This window comes from Cuculus canorus, chromosome 13 (genome assembly GCF_017976375.1).
Source record: "Cuculus canorus isolate bCucCan1 chromosome 13, bCucCan1.pri, whole genome shotgun sequence".
In the NCBI taxonomy this organism is placed as follows: Eukaryota; Metazoa; Chordata; class Aves; order Cuculiformes; family Cuculidae; genus Cuculus; species Cuculus canorus.
The window spans coordinates 12421441-12442132 of NC_071413.1; the positions used below are offsets into that span (position 1 = coordinate 12421441).

General features: G+C 37.6%; 1 long non-coding RNA gene across 3 annotated transcripts in view; it reads right to left on the reverse strand.

Moving 5' to 3' along the window:
- The window catches only part of LOC128853540 (uncharacterized), a 171866-nt gene that overhangs the window by 57673 nt on the left and 93501 nt on the right, over positions 1–20692 (reverse strand). Inside the window, exon 8 of one of the 3 annotated variants that reach the window (XR_008452141.1) lies at positions 17594–17997. The exons of the other annotated variants lie outside the window; for them this stretch is intronic. This is a non-coding gene — a long non-coding RNA (uncharacterized LOC128853540). Of the gene's footprint in view, positions 1–17593; positions 17998–20692 lie in introns of those variants that run through there. 3 annotated transcript variants of the gene reach the window in all.

Consider the following 20692-nt stretch of genomic DNA (forward strand, 5'->3'; position numbering starts at 1 on the left):
GTGTAGTACATTGAGTTTCTCCCTCAAGTTCGGAACAGAGAGATTTTCCCCTTGACGTATGAGGATATTTTTCTGCTGAAGGAAATGCATTCAGATAAGATGCAAGATTAGGGGTTCGAATTTCTGCAGCCACTACTGACCCAGTTGACCACATTCTATTTATCAAGCTGCGAACCCTAGTGTCCTCGTCAAATGCAAGACTCAGATAATTGCATTCTATTTGACTAGATTATTTCCATTGTGTTTTAACCTGCAGTATCAAGTAGCTGTGCGATGTTCAGATTTGGGAAGGCTATAGAAAAAGACACTGTTCCTGGAAGAGGATAGCTTAAACCTTTCTACCGGATTTGCATACAAGTTGGACACTGACCTATTTGAACATCAAACTCTGTGTACCTTTTAAGAACAAACTGTAAACTTTTGAGGATAAACTCAACGGATATTTCTCTGGCTTGGCTGGTCAATCTGAACAGATTTTGCCACGTAATTCCTTTCCTGAGGGAAACAATGTGGCTCTGAAATTATCTGAACACACATAATTCTAGAAAACACAGTTTATCGTAGGCAAGAGGAAGATACTACAAGAATCACTAGCTAAAATACTGACAGCATGTTGCTGATGCACAAACAGGAGAAGTGTGGAAAGGGGTGAAAGTTTATGTGTAGTTTAGAATGTCACTCATGAGCCTGAGCCTTATCATGCTGCTTCTGATCAACACAGCATTTAGCAAAGCTCTTGGAAGGAAAAGGAATTTACAAAGACAAATGGACGTGTGGGGGACTGGAACATAAAAGAAAACTAAAGCAACAAGGTGACAATTTTACTAGTTTTGGTGGTTTATTAATAACTTCTACCATAGTGAGAGGTAAAAGAGCACAAGCAAAAATTTATGTTTAAGGGGACAGTATATTTTGCCATTAAAAGAGGATTTTTCTTGAGCAAAAGTTTATTATTACTTCCATACAGAAGCACGGAAAAAGTCACAGCTAAATTATTTGCATAAAATATTGCAAAATTGCATACCTGTGTTGAGCTGGAAAGCTAAATGGTTATTTGGGCAAATATTTGCTGTGGTTGCACAGGTTAGTGACGTGGATGCGAGGTATTTGACATAACCTATGTGTTTCAGTGTAGATCAAAGTGGTTGAGTGAATTTTATAAGGCAGGAGGGTAGGGAAAGAAAAAAAAAAGAGAGATACAAGCAAAAAAATTGGTTCTGAGCATACAGGAAATTAACCATTAATATTGAAGAATAATACCTGCCTCCAATCATGGTGTGCTTACAGAGATTAAAAAAAGATCCCAATGTACTACTGGAAAGCTGGCATAATGTCTAATGCATAGATGACTGAAGAAGGTCCACAAGTATCAGATCAAGAGACCAGTCACTGACTCTTTTAAAGCAACATCTTCACAAAGCACCTTCTTGAACAGAATCCCAAGACCACTACACCAAGCCAGTCCTTTGCATCTAAAATCCAGTTTTCCTGCTATTTTAATCTCCAAATTAGATCTTTAGAATTATCCTATGTTTACTTCATTGATGTACTATGACTTCAGACATGGCAAAGACACATTGTACTCACCAAATGTCTCACACTTTCTTAGAGTCAGGATTTGGAAGGAAGAAATTATTGTGGTAGGTATAGTCAGAAATAGGGAACAGATACAGAACAATTACAGCATCTTGAGTGTTACTGCAAAGCCATGCAGTGACAGTCTGGGCAACACACACCGATTTTCTTCTTGCAACAATTTGCCAAATTCAAAGTTTCCTGTTTCTTTGTTTCTCCCATCAGGAAATTCTTAAAGGAATAACAAAAAAAAAATCCTATCCTACAGAATGAAATAGTTTTGTTCCCTTGGAACCTTGTGGCCAGCATCTCCTAAAGACTACTATATAAGCCATCTGGATCTAATGTTTGACTACAGTAAGAGCGACAAGAGAAGTGAGGGGAAGCTTACGGCTCTGATGAGGTTTCATGCTTTATATTTCTCTCGATCTTTTGAGGTCTTTGGTGTAACAGCAAGTGGAAGCATTGCCCAGAAGGATGAGTGCAAGATTATTCCATCGTTATCCCTAGAGAAGTTGTTCAGCACATCACCTCGCTCAGCCAAACACAACTTGGGTCATAGTGGTACCAATGCTAACTTTCTATTTACAACTTCAGTTTGTTTCCTAACACTGCACCACAACAGGTATCCTCTGAAAACTGCCAATAAGCTTCTGATGAAGGTTCATAAGGGCTCTTGATTTGTTCCAAAGAAATACGCAAAAACAAAAGGAAAAGACAAAACCCAGGAGTTTAGCATTTTATTACACACAGTTCTTTACCAAAGGCAGACTGCAGTTTCGGTGAAGTCAACCAGATGGGTGGAGGCGCAGTTCCATGAGGGTTTAAATTGCCCTCCCCTGAAATAGATTTAGCACACAGATGGCTAGGACACCGTGTATGACTTGCTTTTCCAACTAGCATCCACCAACAGCTCCAGCCTGTGGTGTTAGTCATTTCACTTGCAGGAAGGGAATACAGCTTCACTGTCTTTAGAGGTGGTGGAATTAAGAAATGTGAATAGACAGAGTTATCAGAATGCAGAAAATAATAGTATGGGCACATACAAGTGGATGCAAACTCTTGAATCTATTAATACACTCCTCTCCCTTCTTCATTGCCAGGGCAACTACGTTGTCCACCTGCACACCATGTGGCTTGAGATTTTTAGTGCAACAGTGGGCCATGCTCCTCGCCGTTGACTTCACCACACTGTTGCACATTTATATAGCAACAACACGTGACAGATGATAGACTGAGATCAAGACAGAAGAGGAAGATAACATCAGAGTTTGCCTGTTCATACAGCTGCTGACCACCTTTCATTTTCCCGAGAAGCACACCCCTACAGCTCTAAAGCACGAGCAGTAAACAATACAGAACTGCAGTCTGCATCGTCCACTGCCTGCTACAAAACTCGTAACTTACAAAATATAAAACCTATGCTTGAGAGTACTAACAATCATGGCAAACCCAAGCAACCCCTTGAGTATGCCTCCGGTTTTCACTTTAAGGTGTTAAGTTTGGGGTTTTTTTTGTTTTGTTTGGGTTTGTTCTTTCTTACTGCTGAACAACCTTTTGTCTTTCTCCCTACTCGTCCCTCCTTCTACTCCCAACTGAGAAAATTCACAAGTTTGAATTTAATCCTATCAATAATTGCAACCAGCACAATATTATTTTTTTGGGGGGGAGGAGGGAGTAAGAGGAGAAATAATTTCATCTTTTCAATTTTAAATAAGGTTTTGTTTAAAACCTTAGTTACGTTCAATTATAATTAAAAAGCCCAATTATTAAAAAACCCAACCAAGTGAAACCACTGATTCACAGGCAGGTTAAACCACAGATCTGATAAAGTTGATTACATTGATGTATTGCTACGGTGTATAAATACTTGTGGTAACTCTAAATGAGCTGCCACCTCTAGACTGCAGGTGCATACTCCGAAACACTAGCTTAGGGACCAGAAAGCTCCTCAAAGTGGATGTAATAAAAGTCCACTACCACTTTGATACCCTGCTTTGGACTGCAGAGGTGGGGCATTGCACATCAGCTTAGAGATCACCACGTTGTGCCACGCAGCACATCCTCTCGTGTTTTGCTGAAGACTGTTCCTGAAGTCCCAAGACCTGAAACCCCAAGTCATTCAAAAGAGAACATGGGCTTTTCAGCTTCTATATATTTGTTTTAAAGTCAAACTTGTTAGATTGAAACCCACTATTTTAGGCCTCGTTCTATACCTTTGATTTAAATATGCTTTTATTGATATAGTATTTTACACCTTGAGAACTTTTATAGGATACAAACTGGTACGTGCAGACTAAGACACTCACTACAACAACCTCTTATTTTGCTAAATATCAAACTTGATACCGTTCACTTTTCTACTTCTGTATACTTAAGAGCAAAAGTTAATGAGGACATTTATAAGAGTCAGAAAGGAGAACTAAGCAGTCGGCTTGAACTCCACAATTTAAGCTCACAAAATACCACTATCTTAAAAAACTGTATTACTTTCAATTTCTCCTGGGACAAGACAGGTGACAATAAAGAATGATCTGTGTATTTTTTTTTGCACTTTACCCTTCCTGCCTTGCCTTTCCTGTCTTTCAATCCTTCCTCCTCACCAGATTCCCCACATAAATGAATCACAGGGAAACAAACAAACAAAAAAAATGAAAATGCCATTGTGATTGTGAACACAGAATTCCAATCTGAAGGAACAGAGCATACAACCATGATAATGTAATTAGCACAGTTAGATACTGCACATACTAAGTCTCTATTAAAAGACACCAGAAAACTGATATATTTTATTTCTTTTCTTAATATGGTTGAAGTTTTTCAGGTGGGTATTGATACCAGTTTTATGAACGCAATACAGGAAACCACATCCAGAAATGTGATGCAAACAGGATTTTTAAGAAAATATTTGTTAAATGTGTAAGATTTGCCTGAATACGGAGAATTCACATATGATTTAATTGGTAGCAAACAAACAAGTAGCATTATTAAAAAAAAAATTACACTTATGAGAAAAATAAGTGCAGACTTAAATAGTACTTTGCACAGATTTCTTTCATTTTATAGCATAAAAATTATAGTAATACTGACAAGTATGCTGATGTAATGCTACATTTATGCTGTACTGAAAAAGTTTCCTAACAACTGAAAGAGAAGATGACAAGAAAAGGAAAATTACACAAACAAAACCCTTCTTATGCTGCTGATTGAAACTTTGCTGTTGAATTTATTTGATTATGCTTAAATCAGGCCTGTAACTAAAGCCTACAGTAATTTCTCAAATCTCAGAATGCTTTGGTTAACTTGACAGTGAATCTTAGTGTTCTACTCTCTAGAACACGAATATCATCAGAAAGACTCCAGAAAGAAATACCCAGAAACTCCAGCAGACTGCAACCCCATATTTTCTTATGTGTTTTTTCTTTGTCTACTACAAGGACAGCTACTCTCCTACAAGGAATTTTGATTAACGTCCATTAGGCGAGTAACTTCTCAGATGGTATATTTCTGAGTGTATCCATTGATGTACGCCAATTACGGCAGCTGAGAAACAGCCACTGCATTACAAAAAAATCCATATTTTTAATGACTCCCTTGCTGTCCTCCATGTACGTGTGTATGTCATGACATACAGCCTTCCACCATCTGCACCTCTTCCTTTATATATATGCATTTTGGGTTATAAATTGCTTGGCTGTGAGGTATCTTGACATTCGACATAACAGCAGGGCTGAGGGAAAGTGCAAGTGCTGATCATTAGATTATTGTTGAAGTATTCTTCTCCTTTCCTCCCCTCCCCCTGTGTTCCCTGGAGACACAGGTGTTAATAAAATCAAACAAAATGAAAATGGGTAAATTATTGCAAGCTATGAACACCTACATTGTACCATGCCTCACTAGTTTCCAATAGCACCTCATTTTTGAGACAACCAAAGAAAAAGATGTGATTTAATCCTGTAGACTGGGTAGTATAAGGAAAGGACAAAAGAGACAAGATATTGCAATCCAAAGGTTAGTGACCCACCCCCTTGTATAATTATAGCATTTCATTTATATCCTACCAATCTGTCTTTGGTTGGTTGATAGCAAATGAATAGCTAAAATAGAGCAATTATAAAAATTCCTTAATAACTAGTAACTGAGCTCTAAAGCTGGACCATCATATGAGGAGATGAGTACAAGTAGTAGCTTGTACTTTATTTTCTAAAGAGAATAAATAAAATCTTATTCAAAGAGTGGTGTCAGATGTCAAGCAGATTTAATCCTTATTCTAAACTCTACACAAATTTTGAGGGTCTGAACCATTCTTGAGTGCAATATACATTCAACAGACTATTCCACAATGGGTGCACTTCACACCTTTTCAGAAGGTAAGCAGTAGGTTTTTGGGCTGCATGCCTCATTTCCCATGACAAAGCACCTACTGAACTGTGCTCTTCCACTGCATTCTCCCAAGGCTTCACAAAGCAACAAAAACTGCATAGGAACATCTTTGCTGAACGTCTTGCAAATATATATTAGCAGCTAGATGTGATGCTTGCATTTGGTCCCTCTCTATGAGAAGTTAAGTGATCCAGCACATCTTTAATAATAATGAGTGGAGGCCAACATTTTAATAGCCATTTTAATGCCATTGTTACTGGAGCAGTACCGTACAGCTTTTTGCATTATCATCTACTGAACAAGATAAGCACAACAACTAAAAAATTCTACATCTACAGAACTGATCAAAGAATCATTCAATCCAGTATATTGTGGAGTGAAAATGACTTGCCAGGCTCATTCTTGCCAGCACCGTTTCACACTTCGGTGCAAAATACTAACGCACTATATAACATTCAATTTTATAAGAAATCAAAAGGGAAATAATTCTCTCTAAAGGACTGCTGGAACAGAACAAATTAAGTGATGCCCGTTAAGAACACTGGAAACTTAACTCTTGAGGCCAGATACTTCAGAGAGCTCCAGTCCCTTTCAGCAGCCAGTCACAGGTGACTCCCATGTTTCATTTACATTCTAACTACTGACCGAAACTTTGAACTCCAGACTCCAACTTCTTAGAAAAAAACCTGATACTTTTCCACTTGCAGAGCTGTCTATCTATATTTATTTCAACCAGACCACAGTAATTAATCTTTATGAGGACGAGTGAAAGAAGGATGCTTATAGCAAAAAAGAGATTATGAAAACACAAGAATGTGAGAAGATGCTGATAGGACTGAACAAATGGCACCTGAGGGATACGTGCAGCAGGCACATGGAAGTGAAAAAAGGACAGGACAACAACATACATGTAGTTACCTACACACAGAGGCACAGAAATACTTTTTTGTGTGCTTTGTTGCACATGCAGTCCAGAAGTCTTGGTACTTGTACCAAATACATTTACCATCACTTACTTAATGGGCTTATTTGACTGTTACAGACAGCAGCATGTGAGACATCTCTGATTTCAAGTTAACCAAAGTAACAGTGGCTGGCACATGTTAACTTCTTCAGTGGTAAGCATTAGATCTGTTATGGGTTTTAAACGTGCATGTGTTGCATATTTCGTACATGAATATGACTAATAAAAAGCGGACAGAAGAAGAGAGCTATGGAAAAAGCTTGTCAACGGCACTTTCAGGTGAAAAAAATGAAAAATAGGTGGTCTTGATCTGCAGAATGTGAAGTGTATGAAGTACAACAATTAAAAGAGAAGGGTAGAAACTTTGAACTCATTAAAATTTCTTTTAAGATGAAAGTCATTAGATTTCAATGAGAACTTGGAGGAGAAGCTCACATTGACATGAGAATATTTAAACTGTAGTCTACAGTGCTTCAAGCAATTGATAGTATGATAAATAATTGCTTGGCTGTAGTAACCACATAGCGGGAAAAAAAAAAAGATTACCCTAATCAAATACAGTCAGTGTGGTGTTGCCTGTCTCTGTGCTCCACATTTCATTCTGAATCGTTCAGAAGGTTGCAGTTATAAAAACGGAAATCCTGACTTCTTAGAAAGGAAATTGTAAAGGATTTCTTTTCCTGTCACCTCCAAGAAAACTTTGATAATATTCAGGGTCAGTTCTTCAGCTGGCATGATCAGCATAGCTATGTTTAAGCCAGTGGATCATTGCCAATTTATAACAGCTGAACGTCTGGTTTTACTACAGGGACAACCGTATTTTACAAAATTTTTCCTCCATTCCCCTACTTTTTTTTAAAAGCAAATTAAGGACTTTAATAGCCAAATATAGTATTTGTTGCTAGGAATACCTGTTCTCCTCTTTTTCAAGGTACAAGACTCGTTTTTCATATTAGCAAGTTGCACTAGTGATTAATTCATTCTCATATTTCGGCATCATGACAAAGCACAATCCAGGATCGTTATGGTAATCTACACCATACATTTATTTTTTTATACTATATATTGCAGCTAAAGGGGAGCTCACCCCACTCAGTGCTATGAGCTGAAAAAACACAAATAATGATGTTAACAGAGGCCTAAAGGAACGATAACAGACCCTTCTGAAAAGGTAAAGCAAACTTGTGTTGTACACACCGTAAACAGTGCTTTACAGTCAGTTCACTGTAAAGAAACAAGAAGAATCAGAAAAAGGAAAACATATGCAGAGCTAAAGGCTCCACCCCTTAAGTCAAAGGCAAAACTAGGATTGCTCTTACAAGTTACCCCAGTGGATGTAGAGCGCCCACACAGTCGGAGTGAAACTACTGTGTGTCCTTTCTCACAAGAGGTGTCATTTATGTAAAAAGCAATACGTAAAAAAAAAAAACAAACCCAGACCCTCAAAGCATTTGCATTTCCTATTCAATCTCTTCTCACATTCCTGAACACGCTGTGCTCATCAACGTTCTACCGAGCCTTCTTTGGACCTTGTGCAGCATGATCCCTACACAAAATATCCCTACAGAAGAAGACCCTAACTTTGCTTTAGCACATACGTAATTTCTGCATGGATAAAGAGGATAAAACAAAGACAATACTCTGCACCATGAGACTCACCCACTGCCCTGGGGTCCCAAGTTCCACACAGTCAGCAGCTTCTTCTTTCTGACAACATTAAAAAAATGGCACCTTCTTTGAGTCAACTTCCTGCCGTCTAACTTCACAGCTCTCCTTCATTAGGGTAACGAGGCACACAGCTCCCAGGTGTTCCTAGGAGCACAGCTCCCAGGCTCTCTTAACTGCTTTCCCCCCAGTATTGGTGGGGAATCAATGCCACCTTAGTTGTGTAAATACAAAACCCCGAATTCTGAAAAGAAGTCACCTAGGAAGGAAAAAAATCAAAACATTTCATCCTGAATACACTGAAAAAGCAGTTATTTTCTTCTTTTCTCCCCTATAACAAAAATTCCCTAGGGAAAGGATCAGATTTTGTCAAGCCTTTTGATTTTGACAATGATCTTTGCTTTCTTTAGCAAACAGGTTTGGACAATATGTTTATAACTGACTTGAGTTGCATAAACAGGCTTCTTCGGGTCCACAGGACAGCTAGCAAGCCTGACAGTACAATGCCAGACCAGTATCTATTCACCTCTAAAAAGACAGATAAAGAAAAAATAACCTTACTCATCTACAACAAAATATATAAATAAAGGTGCAACTACCAGCCAAATTAATTTCACAATAGATTATGACTCTGGGGATGGACATGAAGGGGAACAGAAGAGTCACTGAACGAAGATAGAGAGGAACCTTCAAACAGACTGAGCTAATGCCACCACTGGGAAAGGGCAAACGTATATAATCTCCTCCAACCAACTTTTGCAATCTTCCAGAAGGATTTAGTTTAATTTGAGGAATGAATTTTTATCCAGTATGTTTTTCTCCTTAGTCCTAACAGCTCCATTAAGCCTAAATTTTAATCTTACACACACAAAAAGTCTATCTAACTGTTTAGAAAATAGTCCCTTTCAGTACAATATCTCCCCAAATGCCAACATCAGCAAGCTTTGCTGCAAGGGAACAATTTAAAAGCTACTTTTACCCTTTAGATAAATGGTCAGATGCCACTGAAATTGTGGTACATGCAAATAAATTTGAAATTTAGCCTCTTGTATGCACAGCTGAGGCACGTGTGCCCCTAACAGTGCCCAGTCAGTTGTGCAGGGTTACAGTGATCTACTGATTACTACAGAGGAGACTTTTTTGGCTGTGTACTACGTATTATTTTCAAATTGCAGTATACAGAAAGAAGGATTTGAACTATCAACAAAACTCGATAATTAGAGCTTGGCTGAAAAGACTTTTGGAAAGTTTTTTATTTAAATGAGAATGTTATCTTTAGAAGGGATGATGAGAAATGACCTTTGTGACTACTCAGAGGATCCAACATCCCAAAAATTTCCCCATTCTGCTGGCAATGGAAGAAACCAAAGTTCAGTTTCTTGCTCTGGTAAAACATGCCAAAAGTCTGCATTGCTCATATCTCAGCTGACTGCCTGGACCACCAAAGATCTGTTGAGCTTGGGCATATCTATCTTGATGTTCCTGTTTATACCTTTTACAAAATGTGTGATGAAAATATCCATTGAATTTTGGTTTTCCACAAAACACTTGCATGGGAAATTGAACCCAAAAGTGAAGAATAAAGGATGTATCATCTGGGAATGTACTCTGTTAACAAGCACTAACTAAGAGCTAAAACACTGTAACCTTTCTGAAAAATCTGTTATCTGATTGAGTGCCTCAGATTTCAATGATAAACACTAACTACTCAGCTTCTACCTATTTTGTCTGGAGGTCTGGAAATTCCACCCTTAGAACTCAGAAAAGTTTGATAGGAGCCTTCGTGACAGGAAGATTCCCTTCTCCTCCTCTGTGAGTGGCTGTTTTGCACAGAAAGAAGAAGTTATTTTGTTACATGAAGCTGGTGAAACAAATTCTGTGTACAAGATCTTGTGTGGCAATTCCTTTTGTGATTGTTCTAAGGTAAGAGTAGTACAGACAAGGCCATGACAATGGGTCACTATCATAAAGCTTTGTTCCAGTCACTGGCAAAAGTTCCATTTGAACAATGTGCTCTGCATTTACAAACATTGTTAAGAAAGGTATGGTTAACAACAATAAAATTTCCCCAGAATTCAGCAGAAAACTTACTTGTTGTTATTTAGTATTTAAAACTTCTGTCATTACTTTAAATAATCCAAACTGCTTGAATACTTTCCTGAATATAATCTACAGTTTTCCAAATATTTGAGAGGATGGAAGGAAGTTAAACAGAGGGAAAAAAAGCTAAAAATATTAAGATAAACTCACATAAAATCTTCCCAGTACATTACTTAGTAGCTGTCACTCTAAACAGTGTACATCTGCAGTCAGTACCATGAAATATATACCTTTGTTGGTTTGTTACAGTATAGCCCTACAACCAGACTATCTAAGACTAAATCTGAAAACAGAATTCAGGCACACTACAGCATTTAACATTTAGAAAATCCTTTGCCCTTGTAGTATTTGTCATCCTATTATGTTAAATTTAGGTGGTCAAATTCTGCTCTTGTGTGCACCTCGCATCTGTCAACATGGAGTGTACAAAGCATACATCAAGACAGCATTTAGCTCAGCACAGGGAGAGATTTGGTATTTGAAATACATTTTATCTTCTGAAAGCCATAAATTTTTCCAATAATAAATGTTGAAACAAGATTCCCCAGGGTCATGCAATCTGTGCTCTTTCCCACTCAGCTAAAGATGGTATTAAAGAGCTAAAACAGAGAGAAATATTGTCATTTGGTTATGTAGTGTAATGTACTTGATATCACTCTTCTGACACTTCGGACACTTTGTTTAACAAGGAAATCAACACGAGCGCACCAGCTACTGAGTGCTTCCAGGTTGAGAGTTTGTGACAAGACTTGATTGTCAGCTTGAAGGCTGCGTGCTGGCCACCAAGCTGATAAATACACCCTCTCTGCCGCACAGTGCAGGGGAGAACCGGCTGCTTGGCAACTGGTAGACCTCTCGCAGCTGGTGGAACAGCAGCAATGTTGGCAGCTGCTGGCCTCGTTTGGCAGATAACAGCTGCAGACATCAAAGAGAATAAGAGAGAAAGAGGAAGGTGGAAAGACTGAGGTAAACCAGGAATTCAATCTACACTGCTTTTACGAAGGAGATGAGTTGGTTTTTTTTTTTTTTTAATCATACAAACGTATTCTAGTACTAACACTTTGCCTACTTTTAAAAAGAAATTTAAAAATGCTTGCAAATATACATACACCTGGAGAACTAATTCCTCTGGAGTCCTAGAGGGTTAGTGTGAAAAAAATACAGGATTCTATTGAAAAGATGCTCAAAAAAATCTCAACTAAATTAGAAGTTATTTTCCACAGGTAAGTAGAAATCAGCAGAACAAGTAAACTTGCTATAAGCAGTATTTACTGACATTACATGTCTTAGTTTTCTTATAGTGTGTACATGGAAATAGAAATCACAGCTGCTCAGTGTCCAAGATGAGAGAAGTCACATATTAAGGTGTTTATTTTTTTTCTCTGACTCCTTTACAGAAGTGAGTCAAAATAGAATACAAACTGTTAAAATATGATAGTTTGTGCCTGTAGTGCATACCTACTGAAGGGCTGCCTTCACCACATTTGCTCATGACTCTTGCTTCTTCCTCTGAAAGCAAAATCCTTGTCCCAGATAACGTGGATTACCATGTTTGTGGCCCTCAGGAAATTTAGCATACACCGTGGCTTCTACTCTACATTCTATTTAGTCTGACTTACAAAAAGTTCACTACTGTAGACTGTGAGGTCTCTATAGTATTAAATAATTAAGATGCAGCAGTTTCTTATGGCTTTGTAACAGGACACAAGTTATTAGCTACATGCAAACACATAATAAGCTGTTGTATTGAAAGAAGCAATGACTGTAGGGTGGCAGATTAGTGTTGAAATTCAGTTTTAAATGGTCAATAAATAGGTAAGCAGTGAAAGAATGGTACATATTGCTCAATTTTCAAACATATGCTCAAAGGACTCATTTTAGGTCTTTTGAACTGCTGACTGTATATATTACATAGAGAAATTCCAGTCATTTTAGCTGAAATTCTCCGAAATATTCTTCCAGAATTTCATGCAGTGCTTCTAACATTTCAGTACAGAAACAAGATGGGAGTAACAAAACTAGCTACATTTCAACCTCTTGATCCCATTGCCTGTAACTAAACTTTTTTTAGGTTCTGTTTCTTTTAAAATATATTTAGCACCAAATCTGAACGTAGTGAAGCATTTCACTGTCACACTTGCCTGCTATTGGAAGCTACTTTATTTTTTAAAGACTCCCAGACAATGGAGACGTATTTCCTTTACAGGCATTTCAGGTCAAATAGTTTTCCACACAGCTAGCTACCTGTCCACTTACACTCAGCACGTGCTTCAAGCTTGCTTGATGACTTATCTCAGTTTAATTTCGTTTTAAACAAAGACATTGTCCCTCATCAAAGAAAGCAACTAAGTAGGTATTTGAGCAAGCGGTAATTCCATTGAGGCAACACAATCCTTCCCATATACAAAGTTAGGGAAATTATGCTTTGGTCTTCTGAAGCTGTTGGTGTGTCCAGTGCTATCAGTTGAAACATTGAGATTTAAACTTTAAAATGAAATTTCACAGGTTAAAATATTAGGATAACACTATCAGCTATAGTACTGGAGGCTGCATGCATACAGCATTATAAGCAACGTCTTCAAACACGCCATTTGAAAATGTGAGATGATATATACAATGGCTTGTTTCCCAATTTGTTTCCCATAAGAGCCTCAACCAGAAATCATCAGCCATATTTTTTTCACATTGTACTTCTCTAATTGTTTCCACTTCTTCACAGAAGCACTTTGCATTCAGCTATCCAATATAATATAGTATATATAATACTTTATAAGAGACAGCTTCTGCAACTGCCTTTATACATCTAAGCTTTGGGACTTGATGTAACAATGGTCTTGATTTATTAGAAGATAAAGCTTTTCCAATGCTTTTTCTTCTTAAATAGTGAACTGTAAATAACCAATCCAATATGAAACATACTAAATAACTCCTTTGAAATTCTAATGGAGTTTATCTACAGTTATATCAACTGCTGCAGAATCTTTGTGTTGATGCTTTACCTGCGTATGGAGAATGTCTCTGACTGTAACCTGCATATGTATGCATATTTCTGTGTTTGTCTGCTGGAACACAAAAATTGGTATTGGGTGCATATAGCACATTATAGCTGGATTCCAAAACATTAAAAAATATTATTTTGCTATATTTGGGGCTTATAGATTTTTATTTGAATATTCAATTACATATTTACTCTTAAATGTAATTCAGCCAAGAGCCTCCTTGACTTTTTTCTTGCTGGCAAGTCTTTAATTATTTCAATTCTGTAGTCTTTCTGGTTCAGGCTTTCCAACTCTCAAATCATCACTGAAGAAACCTTGTTGCAAAGCTTAGCTCCAGCCAGTCCTTATTTTCTGCAAGCCACATCACTTTCTGCCTATATTTACACTGTACAGCATGTAAATATGATGACATGCCTCAACGTCAGCAGCTGAGTCTGGATGGAGCTAGAACGGACTGGCCCATGCACCTTGACCACTGAGTTTAGACCCCTTGCACTGACTTTGTATTAAACTCCACTCCTAAGTTACAAAGCCTTAATTACTCCACTGTTTTGTCTTGTTCCCTACAGGCTCCCTCTCTCGGGAATTCTACTACTGAGCAATCTCTGCTCCATCAGCCTTTATTCTATAAGCCATGATCAAGGCTGGTCGAAATAGATGCTCTTTCCTCCCTGCCAGCCTTAACCAAACCGCTTTTCCAGGCCTGCCATTCCTCAGAACTCTGCCTGGCTTTGTTATCACCAATCCAGATTTCCAGAATGCAGTTAAGTGCTTATCACTTAAAACTTTAAGTGCTAATTGCTTAGTAATGAAAACTTTAATTGCTGGGAGATTAAACCTTTAACTGCTAAGTGGCTGGCAGAGTTCCAGTCCATAACAACCAAAATTCACTAATATAACATTTTAAAATGTCCTTTGTATCAAAACTATCCTATACTCAAGTGTGTTAAGGCCCAAGTGCAAGATGGTTGTTTTAAGTATTTCCAAGATTGAGGAAAAAAAAAGTGGCTGAATTAGCAATGACTAATTTGGGATTAAATAAAATCTCAATTTTTATCTTTGAAATGTATAAATTATTAAATAACATTTCCCCCATTCCTTTATTCACCTGCCTGTGTTCTCAGGTAAATTGACCCCTCTTGAAAATGTATGCCTCAAGGGAAAGGTACTCAGTTTTGTCCTGACCTAGTCTTCAGGATGGAGACTCTGTTGTATTCTCACATTGACAGGTTTACTATTGATTGCCAAAGCTACTGTGTAACCTGAGGAACTTTTATCACCTTCTAAAACAGTATTCTGATCTTAATTTTCACAGCTTCCAAGGAAATACTGCCAGAAATGAAGCAGCTATTTCCCCGTAGATTATATAATCTGCTCTTTTACTGTGGGTGTTAATGGAGCTGAGCAGAGATGTTTAATGTGATGTAACTTGTGAGACACAAAAGGGCTTACTCTGGAAAATGAAAAGGAGATACAGGCAAACTGAATTCCTCACATACCATTAACTACTTAACTAAAAATTGGATTGGAGTGACTTCTTCAGTCTGCTTTCTAGTTTCTAGAAACTGCAGAAGAGACATCATGAAAATATTTAAGACAAAGCATTAAGCCTACATTCCTTAGCATCTTTCACTGCATTTAAACCCTGTCCAAAATTCCAACCCATTTCTTTAAGATCTCTTTCAAGTCACAAGAGCTTTGCAGAGGGCTTGGACAGCGTTCCCAAACACAGAACAAGGATAGTGTCTCCTGCTTTTACCTTCAGAGCCACAATACGAGAAGCTTCTGGCGCTCTGATGTTCTGTCAGTTTTTAATACAAACTCTGGAAGTTCACGGACACAACACTGCACAATCTGAAGAAGATAAATCACAGTTACTTCAAGCCAGCTGACAGCAGTTTAAGCAGCTGCAATCATCAACCACCAAGGGAGTTTCTTCTTTTATCTTTCTAAATGCAAAAGTATACCAGGAACTGGTAATATCACTGGACTATCAGGAGTCCTGCTTTTACATAAATATCAGCAAGCGGTAAGTAAATTCTGTTGACGAAATGTAATAAAACAAAGACGGTTTCAAATATGACCATTCCCTGATGCATTCTGCAGCCCCGTCTTACTCACTTATTGCATGCTGCTGAGATTATAAGGTTTGCTTTTATCTGTCAGAAATCAATATTTCAAACATCGGATAAAAGAGGAAATTGAACTGGGAATAGGCTGAAGTGCTGTAAAAACTACAAAGTACAATTATCAAAAAGCACTTAAAGTACTTAATAGGACACACATATAAAAATGCTCAAATTAATGTCAGGGAACTATAATGAGAACTTTTTCTATGCTTTTTGATCCAAATGCAATGTAATTCGAGTGCAGCCTGGTCAGTCAATACAGTTTTCAATTTATATGAAACCCTAAGGATTTCTAGCAATCCATTTGCTAGAACTGAACCATTACGTATGATTGGTTAATATTTCAATTTATTGAAAATACATTATTTTGTGTAAAGTGTTTATGTTGTTGAGGTTTAACCATTATAAACAGTTATGATAAAAATAGATCTTTGGGTAAACAAAGACCTTACAGTCAAGCTTTTAATAAACACTAGTATAACTAGAAAATTGGATTTTAAGGGGAATAGACATAATAAGAAAAAACTGCAGATATGGGGTGGTGAGATGAGAGGGAAATGTTGCATAGATCTGATCCTTATCAGGATGCATTAAACTGAGAAGGGACCTCTTTGTAAAATGTCGGAGACTGTGGTTATTTTATGCAAAAAAGTTCACAATTAACTTTGGTATTTTCCCCTTAGATTTATATATTCATTTAGCATCTTTAATGCTATCGAGCTGGAGATATTTACAAAACTATGCTAGATTGGAAATCACTGCAAATGACTGTGTACATGTCTGTGTGCACATATTAGCATTGTGGGGTCCTACATAATGTAATATGAAATATGAAGAGCTGTAACACACAGAGGAGTTGTAGCTGTGGTATGAGCAACCAATACCCACACTAACTGGCTGTATCAAACTGCATCACTCTCTTTTCTAACCTGCACCCCACATTATTAATAAGGACCTAAAGGGATTCTTAGGAAATCTTTCTTTGTGGGAAGTTATTCTTAACACTTCACTTTTATAATTTAACCATGACACTTCTTTTCATATGAAGGAACCCTCTCTCAATCACAATTAAAATGAGTTTCTTATTGGGACTACACAAAACTCCTTGAAATTTGGATCAGCTTGTGGTTTCCAATAACAGACAGACTGTTCCATTAGTCAGAACTCTTCCCACCACCTCTCCCCATGACAGTTTTGGGCCTAATCCAATATAACGTCTTGTTTAACATAACTACTTTCTCTGTCATCCAGGCTAAGTCCAAACTTTGTCGCTTTTTCCATTTTCAAGATGTAAAATTGAATTTCAGTCCCTTTAATCCTAATTTGGGTCATAATCCACCTTTTTAATTTAATCCTCCCTATCTTTTACAGTTCTTCATCCATCTTCCCTTTTCCTGCTTTTCCGCTCATTAGTCTCCTACCACCCCCACACATCCACTTTATTCAGCAAATAATGCCACCCTAGCATGCCATACCATTGTCCTTGCTTTCTATATGCCGCTTCTTGTTTCCCACTGCTTATTTGATATGGCGTGACCTTCCTAAGTCACTTTGGAAACTTACTACCTTGCCAGATTTCAAGGATTTCCTGAATACTTGCTTTTAGTTTAGTGCTTGTAAGAAATTCCATGACCTACAAAGAATAAGGGGGGATATAAATGTAAAACAAAGTAATATTTCACACTAAATATTATTTCTTCTTTTGTTTAAAAAATTTATTAAAAATATTTAATTAAAAATTATGTATTTGCAGACACAAAAAGGAAACTGAACAGTGGTAGGCAGGACCAGAGAAGTGATTGTGCCCCTGTACTCAGCATTGGTGAGACCGCACCTCAAATCCCGTGTTCAGTTCTGGGCCTCTCGCTCCAAGAAGGATGTTGAGGCTCTGGAGCGTGTCCAGAGAAGAGCAACAAACCTGGTGAGGGGGCTGGAGAACAAGTCTTATGAGGAGCGGCTGAGGAGGCTGAGGGGACACCTTATCACTGTCTACAAATACCTGAAAGGAGGTTGTAGTGAGATGGGCTTTTGCATTTTCTCCCAAGTGGCAGGTGACAGGACAAGAGGAAATGGCATCAAGTTGCACCAAGGGAGGTTCAGATTAGACATCAGTAGAAAATTCTTCACTGAAAGGGTTATCAGTCACTGGCAGACGTGGTTGAGTAGCCATCCCTGGAGGTATCTAAAATACAAGTAGATGAAGTGCACCCGGACATGGTTTAGTAGTGGACAGGTAAGTTGGGACTCAATGATCTCAAAGGGCTTTTCCAACCAAGTGATTCTAGGATTCTAAAAAGCCAGAAACGTATCCATGAGTCTAAGATTTGAAACGTAACATATGGTTTAGTATCTGCCAGTTTGGGCTTTATATTTTCACAGAGTTACACATTATATAAATCATGCTGGCAACTCACGAAGCTGCATAAAGCCAAATCAACATGGGCCAAAGCCCAGAATACAAACTCCAATTGGCGACATAGAAAAGTTTTGTTTGAATAACAGAAAAAGAAATGCTGGGAGTTGGGACAAGTGTATCTGTATAATTCCAGACAGCTGTTTAACCAGTTCTTGCAGATTGCTAAAGACAGAGACTTCAAAATTTCCCAGGAAATGTATTTCAGTGTTTTATTATCTTACTATTTAAATATTGGGGTTTTTTTTGTTTAGTTTTTTTTTAAGTCTAATCTGAATATTTGCTACTATAATTTATAGCCTACTTTCTGGCCTACTTTATGTGATGGAGAACAGGTTATAGTATTCCCTTTTGCAACAAATTTGACTACATAAACACAATCATTGCAATATCATTCCAACTCCACTCTTTCTGTTCTTTCCATACATCGTATTTCCCAGAAAAGTACTCTGAGATTTGAAATGGCATTACAGGCAAGAAGAAAAATAGCCTAGGTGTTCACACTACATGAGATTTCTTTTGCTGTCCAAAGTCTGCAGCTTTAGACAAATCAAACCCTCATTCTGTCAAATGGGTATAAAGCTGCTGTGGCTTCAGGCTGTGCAGTTTGAGGTCTTTTTACATCATACAACTGCTTTCCAGCACACAGGTTGTCTGGATAGTACAATCAGGCTCTGACATAGACAGTTAATGACGTGGGCAATTCAGCAGGTAAGTGAGGTCTCAAGAATCTCGTTAAGTTAAAACTGCACAATACATGGCCAAAATCTGCTTTCTAATAATTCTGGTCTTGTGTGTATTAAGCAAAATGTAATGTTATTTAATTGAAGGAACTGGGAAAGAAATCCCCCAAAAGCAGAGTTTTCACATGTAAAAACAATGTTAACAAGACTAAAACCAAATAGATTGATTCAGCTGGATACCACGCTCATTTGAACGGTGTCTTGAGTTTTCAGATTTCCTGAATTGACATACAGAGCTTATGACCTTTTCCAAATAAACAGTCTGAGAGAAAAATATAATATGACCTGGTAAGGCAGTAGTAGTTATGGCAGTCATAATTGCATGATGCATTTCACAAAACCTTCTTCTATTGCACCTTATTGTATTTTTTCCTTCAATTATTAAATTTAGAGGCTTAACCTAAAAAGCAAATGCGCTTGTCTTTACATGCACTTGAATTGTTACTGCCATTTAAAACTAATCAATGCTTTCTTTAGTACCATAATAGCTTATTTGCAAAGCAGCTCTTTTAGGAAAAATTACACAATATTCTGGAACGAAATGTTTCACGTTCTAAGAAAAACTCCTAGTAAAGAGAAAGAGGGCTTGATTCTTATCTCAAAGTTTAATGCAACTAAACTGACTTTAAGAGCTCAAAATCTGTGCACAAAGGGAGTTGCTACTGGGTTATACCAATATGTTAGATAATACAAGGAAAAACTACACATTGTGCACTTTACTTATATCCCTAGAGTACAGTAGTCCAGAAAACATATATGCTTTCATTAATGTTAACAGGGAAAGAAATGGTTAAAATCTTCTTAGCAATCAGTGTTTAAATACACATTCCTTGGAAATATTATATGACTCCTGACTTGGATGTTCAATTGCATAAAACTCGTAGAACACCAAGTTCTCGTTGAGTGGTGGAAACCCCAAGCTACTCCAGTAAAAATATATGCATGCAGAGTGCAGTTTGACACCAACAGGAATGTTAACACCACTTTCGTCTAGGAATATAAAGGAGGTTTCTAAATTAGTCTCCATAGACTCCTTCAGAATGAGGTCAGAGAAACAAAGTTAAGCAATATGAGTACCCCCTAACGTCTCAAGTTCTGCAGTTATTCAACAAACAGAAGTCTAATGAAGGAAAAACAAAGTGTGCACAAAGCTCACAAGCAAGCTTTCTTTGTTTCCAAATATAAATATCTACTGCTTTAATAAGCAGATCAATTCCAGTTCAAGCTATGCCCATGCATAAATACATACAAACTCATTGGTTCCAGTAAGGTAGCAAGACTGTCACTAGAATGAAAGTTATAAAACAAGTTAATAGTGGTCATAATACTTGAGCATTTATAAACAGAAACACTATTACAATGCTTATGATCAAAGCTGAGACTCTGATACAGTTTGCCCTACACACCTCGTTCAGCTTCCCAGTCATTTGTAGCCCTGCAAAATATTTGGATCATTCCATTTGGAACACAGCCTTTTCCAGAATAACAGTTCTGTCTTAAACGACACTTCCTGCTTACACTTCCAAAGTCTCTACCCTTGCCTTAATCTATGCATTGTTTTCAACTGAATGTTCCTAATGCTAATAGCAGTAACAGGTGATTTCTTTCCAATTTTAGCCACACAGAAGACGCACTGAGACGCTGCTTTTCCAAAGCTTTTTATCTTTGTAAATATGTGTTAAAATCACCCAAAGAGCTGAGCACCTTAACTAGCATAACTG